Below are 9,023 nucleotides of genomic sequence, written 5' to 3' on the forward strand. Positions count from 1 at the left end.
ACCTGGAAAGAGGAGGGAGAAGTCAGGTCACAGTCCTGTGTTCACCTGAAGCAGCAGGAAATGGAGTGAGCGGGAGTTTCAGAGCTTCCTCCCAGTCCCTTCAAACAGCACTAAGAAAGTTCTGTTGCAAGGAAGATACGTTTTGGTGATTCTAGAAGTGACTATGACAGTAAATGACATCCACAGTGAGTTTCTCTGTTGACAAAGTGACACACACTCAGGAGATCGCACCGTTAGTAGTGAGGTGGATGGGGTGTGCCACTGGAGAGAAGGATGACGCGTGTGGGTCCGCCACGTGCCCGTGCACAATTCATGACACCAACCTGTGCCCAACTGTCCTCATCCGTGGGACTGGGGCAGAGCAGGCTCCTCAAAATTGACGGACGAGATAAATGAGATAATGCAAGTAAAACACCTAAAACAGAGTTAGACATATATAGTAAGAACTCAATATATGTTAACTATTATCATTATGATTCATGTGATTCTCGCTAAAGAATCTTGTCAAGTGCACAGATCATGAATTATTGGCATTCTTCACCTACTCCCCTAAATGGCAGAGAGACTAAGTCTTTAAGATGCTAAACAACTTGTCCTAAATCACTGAATTACTGAATATATATACAACACACATGTGTCTAATATAGCTGTGTCTACAGTGAGAAAACCACGGCAAATGTAACAGTCCTGGTTCCCTAGGCATGTATGCATATGTAGAATTGTTCACATAAAGGAACGTAAGTATACTGGCTCCACATTTAGTTCCTTTACGTGCACAAACAGCATTTTTAGTTACTTGATGGCTACGGCTGCTGAAAGAGAGTTAGAATCCATTCAGTTGTCACTTTCCAGGATACAAATCTGTTTCTATTCCTATCAGAACACAGAGTTGCAAGTCCATTACAAGGAAAAGAGGAATAAAGACACTTTTGCAGAGGAACGTACCTCCTATAATAGGAAGCAAGCTCACCCAATCAGATATAGGTTGAAAAGCCCTGGATAGTTGGTAATTACCTGTAGATTCTATACAGCCATCTCAAGCAAGCAACCAACCCCCTAGCTGACTGTGCACGTCCGTCTTACCTCTCAAGGCAAAAAGCTACGGTTGCTAAATGCCTCCTTCCAACTTTTCTGCCTGGAAAACACAGTTCTATTCAGCCCTTTAAATACTAGGCATGTATGACCTTCTCTTGGAAACTCTCCCTAATCTAATTCATCTGAACAAAGTTAACGGGAGCACCCTCTGCTGAACCATTTTCATCCTTTGAACATACTTGATTGTTGTCCTTATGTGAGTGAATACAAAGTTGTGAGTCTATCTCTCCAATTGACTTTGGGTTTCTAGGGATCCTGTTAGGTTGATTTATGTTTTGCCATTCCCTGGCACATAATAAGCACTCTCAAATGTTGATAAAACTCAAATAAACTCTTCTTAGTTCTTATTTTTCTTAAGTCTGGAGCTCAGATGAAGAGTAAATCTGAGCCGTAATTTTAGTGGAAGAATAGAGTCCGGCAAAATCATTTACTACCAAATCACTTATTTTTCTAAACAATACTGCCTAAGGCTCAAAAAGCCACCTAATTCAGTTTGGAGAAAAGGGAGAGGGAGAGAGAGAAATAGTTAATGTGACTTGTTACCAATAAGGTACAACGTGTGCTAACTTATTCTTTACTCAAGCTCAGGTTATTTTGTCTTCATATAGACACAGCATATCAGGCACATTACGTATTTCACAGAAAAATGGCTGCTCTTTCTGTTCTGCAAGTCACAGCAAGAAATCTACAATATATTTTACATCATGCTAGAGAAATCTACTCTTCCTTCATAAATTCAGGATTTTTCAAAGCTACATCTTTAATCTTTGCCATATAAATCATGTGTGCAATGGAAAACATTTTTTGCTGCAAATTGTTTATTAAGTTTGAAGGATAGATTTTGATGTGTAGCAATGATATTATCGGTCTTTCATAATCCATACCTCCTTTTCCAGGGATAATGTTGCAAGGCACCGTAGTGTTGGGGTAAAAATCAACTCTGGAAAAAGACCATCTGAATACGAATTCTGACTCTACCGGCTCTCTGGTGGGTCATTCAGGTAAGTTTCAAAACTCTTCTAAGCCTTTTGTTTTTCTCCTAGCTCAAGTGGGAACTATATTAGTATCTAATTCATAGGATTATCTTAATGATTACATTAGAAAGTCCATCTAGCAATTTTAGCATAGTATCTGACACATAGAACCTAAGAAATCATAGCTCACAATATAAACTCCAGGCTTGTAACCAATTTGCTATAAATAAATTTGTGCTCTGAAAGTGGAAAGACTATTAGACATAATTATATTGGAAGTTTTTTGATACATCACTATAGGAAGGTTTAGAACCTACACAAACCTACATAGCCCCTTCATGTGTGTGGTATTGCCGAACTTTGTAATGTCTTTGCGTCCATTATCAGCTCACCCATCAACAAAATTTATTGCTAAAGATTAAAGACTAAGAAGTTTAAAAAATTAAGAATAAAGATAGCATAGGGGCCCCAGTCAGTTAAGCATCCAACTTTGGCTCAGGTCATGATCTTGTGGTCTGTGAGTTCAAGCCCCATATGGGGCTCTGTGCTGACAGCTCAGGGCCTGGAGCCTGCTTCAGATTCTGTGTCTCCCTCTCTCTCTCTGCCCCTCCCCCACTCCCACTGTGTGTCTCTCTCTCTCAAAAGTAAATAAACATTAAAAATTTTTAACCAAAAGAGTAAAGATAGCATCAAAATCCTGTTTCCCACCTAGTTAGGGAAAAACTTTAGGAAAAGCTAACCAGGAAGACCTTAAATATTTTTGCCAGTGAATCCATTGGTGAGTTTTGAAAATTATACTAGAAAAAGAATTAATCATATTTTTGCAAAAGCATTACTAAGATTGTTTACGAACTGCACTGTAGATGATAATTTACCACTTAGTGTAAATTAGCTACACAAAGTCTTTTTTTAAGTTTATTTATTCATTTATTTTGAGAGAGAGAAAGAACACAAGCAGGAGAGGGGCAGAAAGAGAGGGAGAGAGAGAATCCCAAACGTGTTCCATGCTGTCAGCACAGAGCCGACATTGGTCTCAATCTCACGAACCCAGAGATAATGACCGGAGCCGAAACCAAGAGTCGGACACTTAACTGACTGAACCACTCAGGCATCCATTTCAAAAAGTCTTTTAAACAAATAATGGGGGTTTGGGTTTGATGCAACATGGAGGAGAAGGAGGCAAATATGAAAATGTGAAAGCAAGGGGTCCAAGGAGGCCATGCTCTGAGAGGGAGCCAACCCCACACTCCAGCAAGAATACCATGTTAGTAAACATCAATAACACAAGCTAACAAATTGTGATATTCAGAACAGGCACCCCCGCCACCCCCACCTGCAAAACAAAACAAAGCAAACAAACAAAAACTTCTTTATGGAAAAGGAAAAAATCACCCAAGAAGAAAATGATATTAATTCTGTGCATTATAATTCTCTATTTGCGTGACAAATATTTTTGTAGGTACTTTCCTGGTATTAAATCGTATCTTTACAATAACTCCAAAATGTACTTAGATCCATTCTGAAGAGGAGACAATTGAAGATGAGAGAAACTATGCCGTTTTCTCAGTCAGAGCATTTAGCTGAGCCATCATTTGTACTTTAGTCTGCCTAACTCCAAAATCTTCTAGTTAAATAACTGATAGCTTTATTTCACTCTTCCTTTTTTCTTTTACATCTAATAGACAATTGTAATCATAGGCACAACAGATAAAACCTACCCGAAGGCCATAACCAATGCAAAGCAATAACTTGCTTCATACCTCTCCTCACCACATACTCATGTACACAAAAACCGATGAGAGATGGTGTTATAATCCCATTCAGCCCTTTTGGAAAGATGATGAATGCATACAGAGTGCAGCCCCGAAGTCATCTGAGTATCCTTGCCTCGGGACCTTTGGCTGAATTTGAGATTCTTGAGGGATAATGTCCCAGATCAGTAATTAAAACTTAATTATGTGTTCCGAGGTATTCCTGGTTGATGCATTTGTTGGTTGCTCCTCCTCCCCTCCCTGCTCTGCAGATGAACCTGTATCAAGGTTAAAGTGACCCTTCCAAGTGATCAGGGTGTCCTCATCCTTCAGTACTGCCTAATACCAGTCATCATAAATATGAATGAGTGCATTCACTCCAAGAAGAGCAAAACGTAAAATCCAGGGTTCGGAGACCAAACACAGAGTCATTTCCTGGAACCTACTGGAATTTCGGGATGCCAATGATGCTAGTGTACTCTCAACTATCCACATAGCAAATGTGAACCCTATGCTCCCCTTTCCACGATCATAGCAAACTCTGGAACCATGTACTATTGCGGAGTGATGAAATACAGACTGTTTCTAGGGAAACAGTAGGGCCAGCGTGGGGACTTCCTACATGTCACTTCACTTTCGTGAGCCTCAGCTTATGCGTCTTTAAAACGGACACAAAAAGTCTAGACCACTATATTGCTCCCTTGTTATGGAACCAAAGGGAGGAAGTGAAAAAAAAAGGGGGGGGGGAAGAAAATAGGGAAGGAAGAGAGAAAGGGAGGGAAGTAAAAAGTTAACATTAGTTAAGTCCTTCCAATGTACAAAGAGCCAGCTGAGTCAAATCATGCCTTCACATAATGATATCACTTAATCTGGTAATTCTCAAATCCTGAATGGCTGTTGTAGTTTCTTTGGCTTTATTTATTAATTTATTCATCAATGCCCAGACCTACGCTGAATCAATTAAATCATAATCCTTGCAGATAGGACTCTGATATAGGTACTTTTAAAAGCTCTCCAGGTGAGCCCTTAACACCTGATTTTTCGACATTTTTAGTGGGAAAAAAAAGATACATTCGTGGATTTACACAAAACAGCCCAAAATATTGAACCTCTTAGGGGGTTTCATACTGTTGCTTCCACTTTTTTCCCTACTGTATTCCAACTTTTAAGAACCACTGTTGAAAACGATCTAAAAAGTACTGCATCCAAGATTTTTTGGAATGTCCAATTCTACCTTGAGAAAGCTGGAGACTCCCAGAGTAGATCCCTACCAGGTGTCAACCTCTCAGAGTGCATTGGCTTTGGAATTGCAATTGAAGCTGCTCAGTATACAAAGGAAAATCAATACATGGAACATATCTGTTATCGTATATTTGAGCCTCACAACTCTGAGAAACAGAGAGGACTCCACTAGACTAAAATCCAGAAGGAGCAATTACTTTCATAGGTTTGTGTAGTTTACAAGTGATATGAAAAGCGCTGAAGGTTTTCTCACATTAATATGTACATTGTCTGGGTCCATGGTTAGCACAAAGACCTATTATAAATTCCGGAGGTCTTTTTTCATATTTTTTTTACATTTATTTATTTTTGAGAAACAGAGTGAGACAAAGCGTAAACAGAGGAGGGGCAGAGAGAGAAGGAGGCACAGAATCTGAAGTGGTCTCCAGGATCTGAGCAAGCGGTCAGCACAGAGCCTGTTGCAGGGCTCGAACCCACAAACTGTGAGATAATGACCTAAGCCAAAGTCGTACGCTCAACCGACCGAGCCACCCAGGCGCCGCTAAATTCCGGAGGTTTTTTGAAGCAATATGGTATCCTATTGATGATAAGATGACATGATCTTATATAGAGAAAACCCAAAAGACTCCATCAAAAACATGTTAGAACTATTACAAAATTTTAATAAAGCACCAGGGTAAAAGAAATCAACATGCAAACATTAGTTGCATTTATATACCTTAACAACAAACTATCTGAAAGGAAAATTAAGACAAAAATCCCACTTACCCTAGCATCAAAACAAATAAAGTATTTAGGAATAAATTTAACCAAGGAGGTAAAAGATCTGTACACTAAAAACTAAAAGACATTGATGAAAGAAATTGAAAAAAACATAAGTAAATGAAAAAGAAAGCCACTGTTTATGGGTCAGAAAGAAAAAGATTGTTAAAATTTCCATACTACTTTAAAATGTCCATACTGCTCCAAAACAATCTACAGATTCAATCTATCAAAACCTCTATAGCATTTTCCCCAGATATATATAAAAAAAATTAATGCATATGGAACCACAAAAGGCCATGAACAGCCAAAACAGTCTTGAATAAGAACAAAGCTGGTGGCATCATATTTTCTGATTACAAAATTCTGTAATTAAAGAGTATGGTGCTTGACTAAAAACAGACATGTACACCAATGGAATTGAATACAGAGCCCAGAAAAGGCTGATCATTGAAGGTCAACCTATCTTCAACAAAGGTGCAAAGGAACCCACAATGGGGAAAGACGGTCTCTTCAGTAAACATAGAGAAAACTGGATATACACATGCAAAAGAGTGGAACTGGACTCTTAATTACCCACTGTATACAAAACTCAATTCAAAATGGATTAAAAACTTACATGTAAGACTTAAAACTGTAAAGCTATGGGGAGAAAACATAGGGAAACAGGCTTCCAACATTCTCAGTGCAGATTTCCTTTTCTGCAATCAGTGCCCTGCAGTTCACATCTGTGATGGAGCACGAGAACTTTCACACTGTCCTTTCCAAGAGCTCCATCCATATACTCTCTCAGACCTCCTTGTCACCAACTTTCCAGTCTTATTCCCAGTCCCTGCTCAATTAGTCCATCCACTAGTTACTGTTAATAAAACAGTATAGAGATACACCTCAGACTGCCACTCTTTCTATGCTCAGAGAAGACAATCCATTGTACCGCTTGATATTTTGCATGACTTTCACACACTTAAGATCTAAATTTGTATCCTTACTACTACTGCCCACTTAAGGATCAGTAATTCTTAGAGGACAGTCTATGTTTTAGAGTGAGAAAATAAATAACTTGTGCCTGAAATACTCTGCTGTGTCTAGAAAACATAGATGCTTCTAAAACAATAAGGACAGGAACAAAAGGAACCGACTTAAAGGGTCCCATATGGTTGAAGTTGTGGCATTCTGAGTATCAAAGAAAAATCATGATAATAACCAGAATAGTATACTTTTTATTGCAATATATTGAACAAATGAAATCCAAGAAGTCCAGGATACTCATAAAAAGAGAAGTATATAGAGAGAGTGTAAGAATGTAGTGATATCGGGGCACCTGGGTGTCTCAGTCGGTTAAGTGTCCAACTTCAGCTCAGGTCATGATCTCATGGTTTGTGAGTTTGAGCCCCACGGTAGGTTCTGTGCTGACAGCCCAGAGCCTGGAGCTCGCTTCGAGTTGAGTTCTGTGTCTCCCTCTCTCTGCCCCTCCCCGGCTTTCTCTCTCTCTCCCTCTCTCTCTCTTTCTCAAAAACGAGTGAATGTTAAAAAAATTAAAAATAAAAAAGAAGGTAGCAATAAAACAAAAGAAAGGGAAATATTCATTTTGATTGGGTTTTAAAAAATAGCAATATGATTAAATATAGAGAGAGAAATACATATAAATATATAGAAATTCAAATAAATATCAATATGTCCATGTTTTATTGGTATAAGCAGCAAATAATAACTATAAAGATCTATGTTTTCCAGGGGCGCCTGGGTGGCTCAGTCGGTTAAGCGTCCGACTTCGGCTCAGGTCACGATCTCGCGGTCCGTGAGTTCGAGCCCCGCGTCGGGCTCTGTGCTGACTGCTCAGAGCCTGGAGCCCGTTTCAGATTCTGTGTCTCCCTCTCTCTCTGACCCTTCCCCGTTCATGCTCTGTCTCTCTCTGTCTCAAAAATAAATAAATGTTAAAAAATTAAAAAAAAAAAAAGATCTATGTTTTCCAAATAGTGCCAGTAAAACTGGGAGTTGTACAAAGATCAGAAAGAAATAGTCAGCACTGAGGAATACTACTACTAATAATAATCAGTAGCAGCTATAACATCAGAGAATAACCAATTAAAAAAGGGTAGTTCTGATATTCTGTATTAGATAGTAATTCTTAAATGAAAAGCTAACTATGCAGATTCAATCTTTGATTTAACAGATGAAGATTAAATACACTTACTAACTAGAATAAAGTTATTATAAGATTAAATTTTTCTTGAATTATTCTCATGTATTAAATTAATGCATAATAATAACATAAAACGGGTTATTTAATATTGGCTGAGAATTGAAAAAAATAATTTTAGAAGGAGTATCATTTTTCAAAAAAAAAAGACAAAAAAACACTTCTGTTTGAAAAGTCATATTGACATTAAAAGTTTAATAATAAAAGAGGAGAATTAATCATTTGACATGTTTCTCCTGTTTTATTTACTTTAGGAAAACTGTTCTATTTTCCAAATAAGAAATGACTGCCGGCCTGAGAAGATATTTTTATTCATTTTTGTTTTGTAAATTTACCTTGAGGAGATTTCCAAATAAGTTTATTACAACATGAAAAGATTACAATAAGCATATAAGTAATCTTAGGAAGTTAGCACACTAAATATAAACATTATGAAGAAATTAACTAAACCTATGGTATTGATGTTAACCACATATTTTGTCATCACTGCATTGGGAATGTCTTATCTTCAGTATGTAATCAGTGGGGAAAAAATCAATTCTATTGAGTATTTAATTATACCATAAATTGCTAGGGTTCTTGAGGAAACAATGAATTCCTGAATCCTTCATGGGTCCACTTGTGATAAGTTTGCCTTGATTAATCCTTACGTTTCAGTCTCCTTGGTTTATCACTTTTAGAGCCCAATCTCCTACATGCTTCCTGAATTTGTGCCAATACAGATAGGGAGGATCTTATAAATTTCTTAGTGTAAATTTCCTCTAAGAGAAAGTCTTTGATTTCTTCATCTGGGCTAATGATATTTAATTTCATTGCAGAGTCGATGTGGTATGGTGAATTTGGGTGTTGAGAATTACATAAGTCCATAAGGAAACTTTTTTTTAAATTTTTTTAATTAATTAATTAATTCATTTATTTATTTTTGAGGGAAAACGAGAGTGAACATGCAAGTGGGGGAGGGGCAGAGAGAGAGAGACAGAGAGAGAGAGAGGGAGAGAC

The sequence above is a fragment of the Neofelis nebulosa genome, chromosome 10 (genome assembly GCF_028018385.1).
Source record: "Neofelis nebulosa isolate mNeoNeb1 chromosome 10, mNeoNeb1.pri, whole genome shotgun sequence".
NCBI classification, from domain to species: domain Eukaryota; kingdom Metazoa; phylum Chordata; class Mammalia; order Carnivora; family Felidae; genus Neofelis; species Neofelis nebulosa.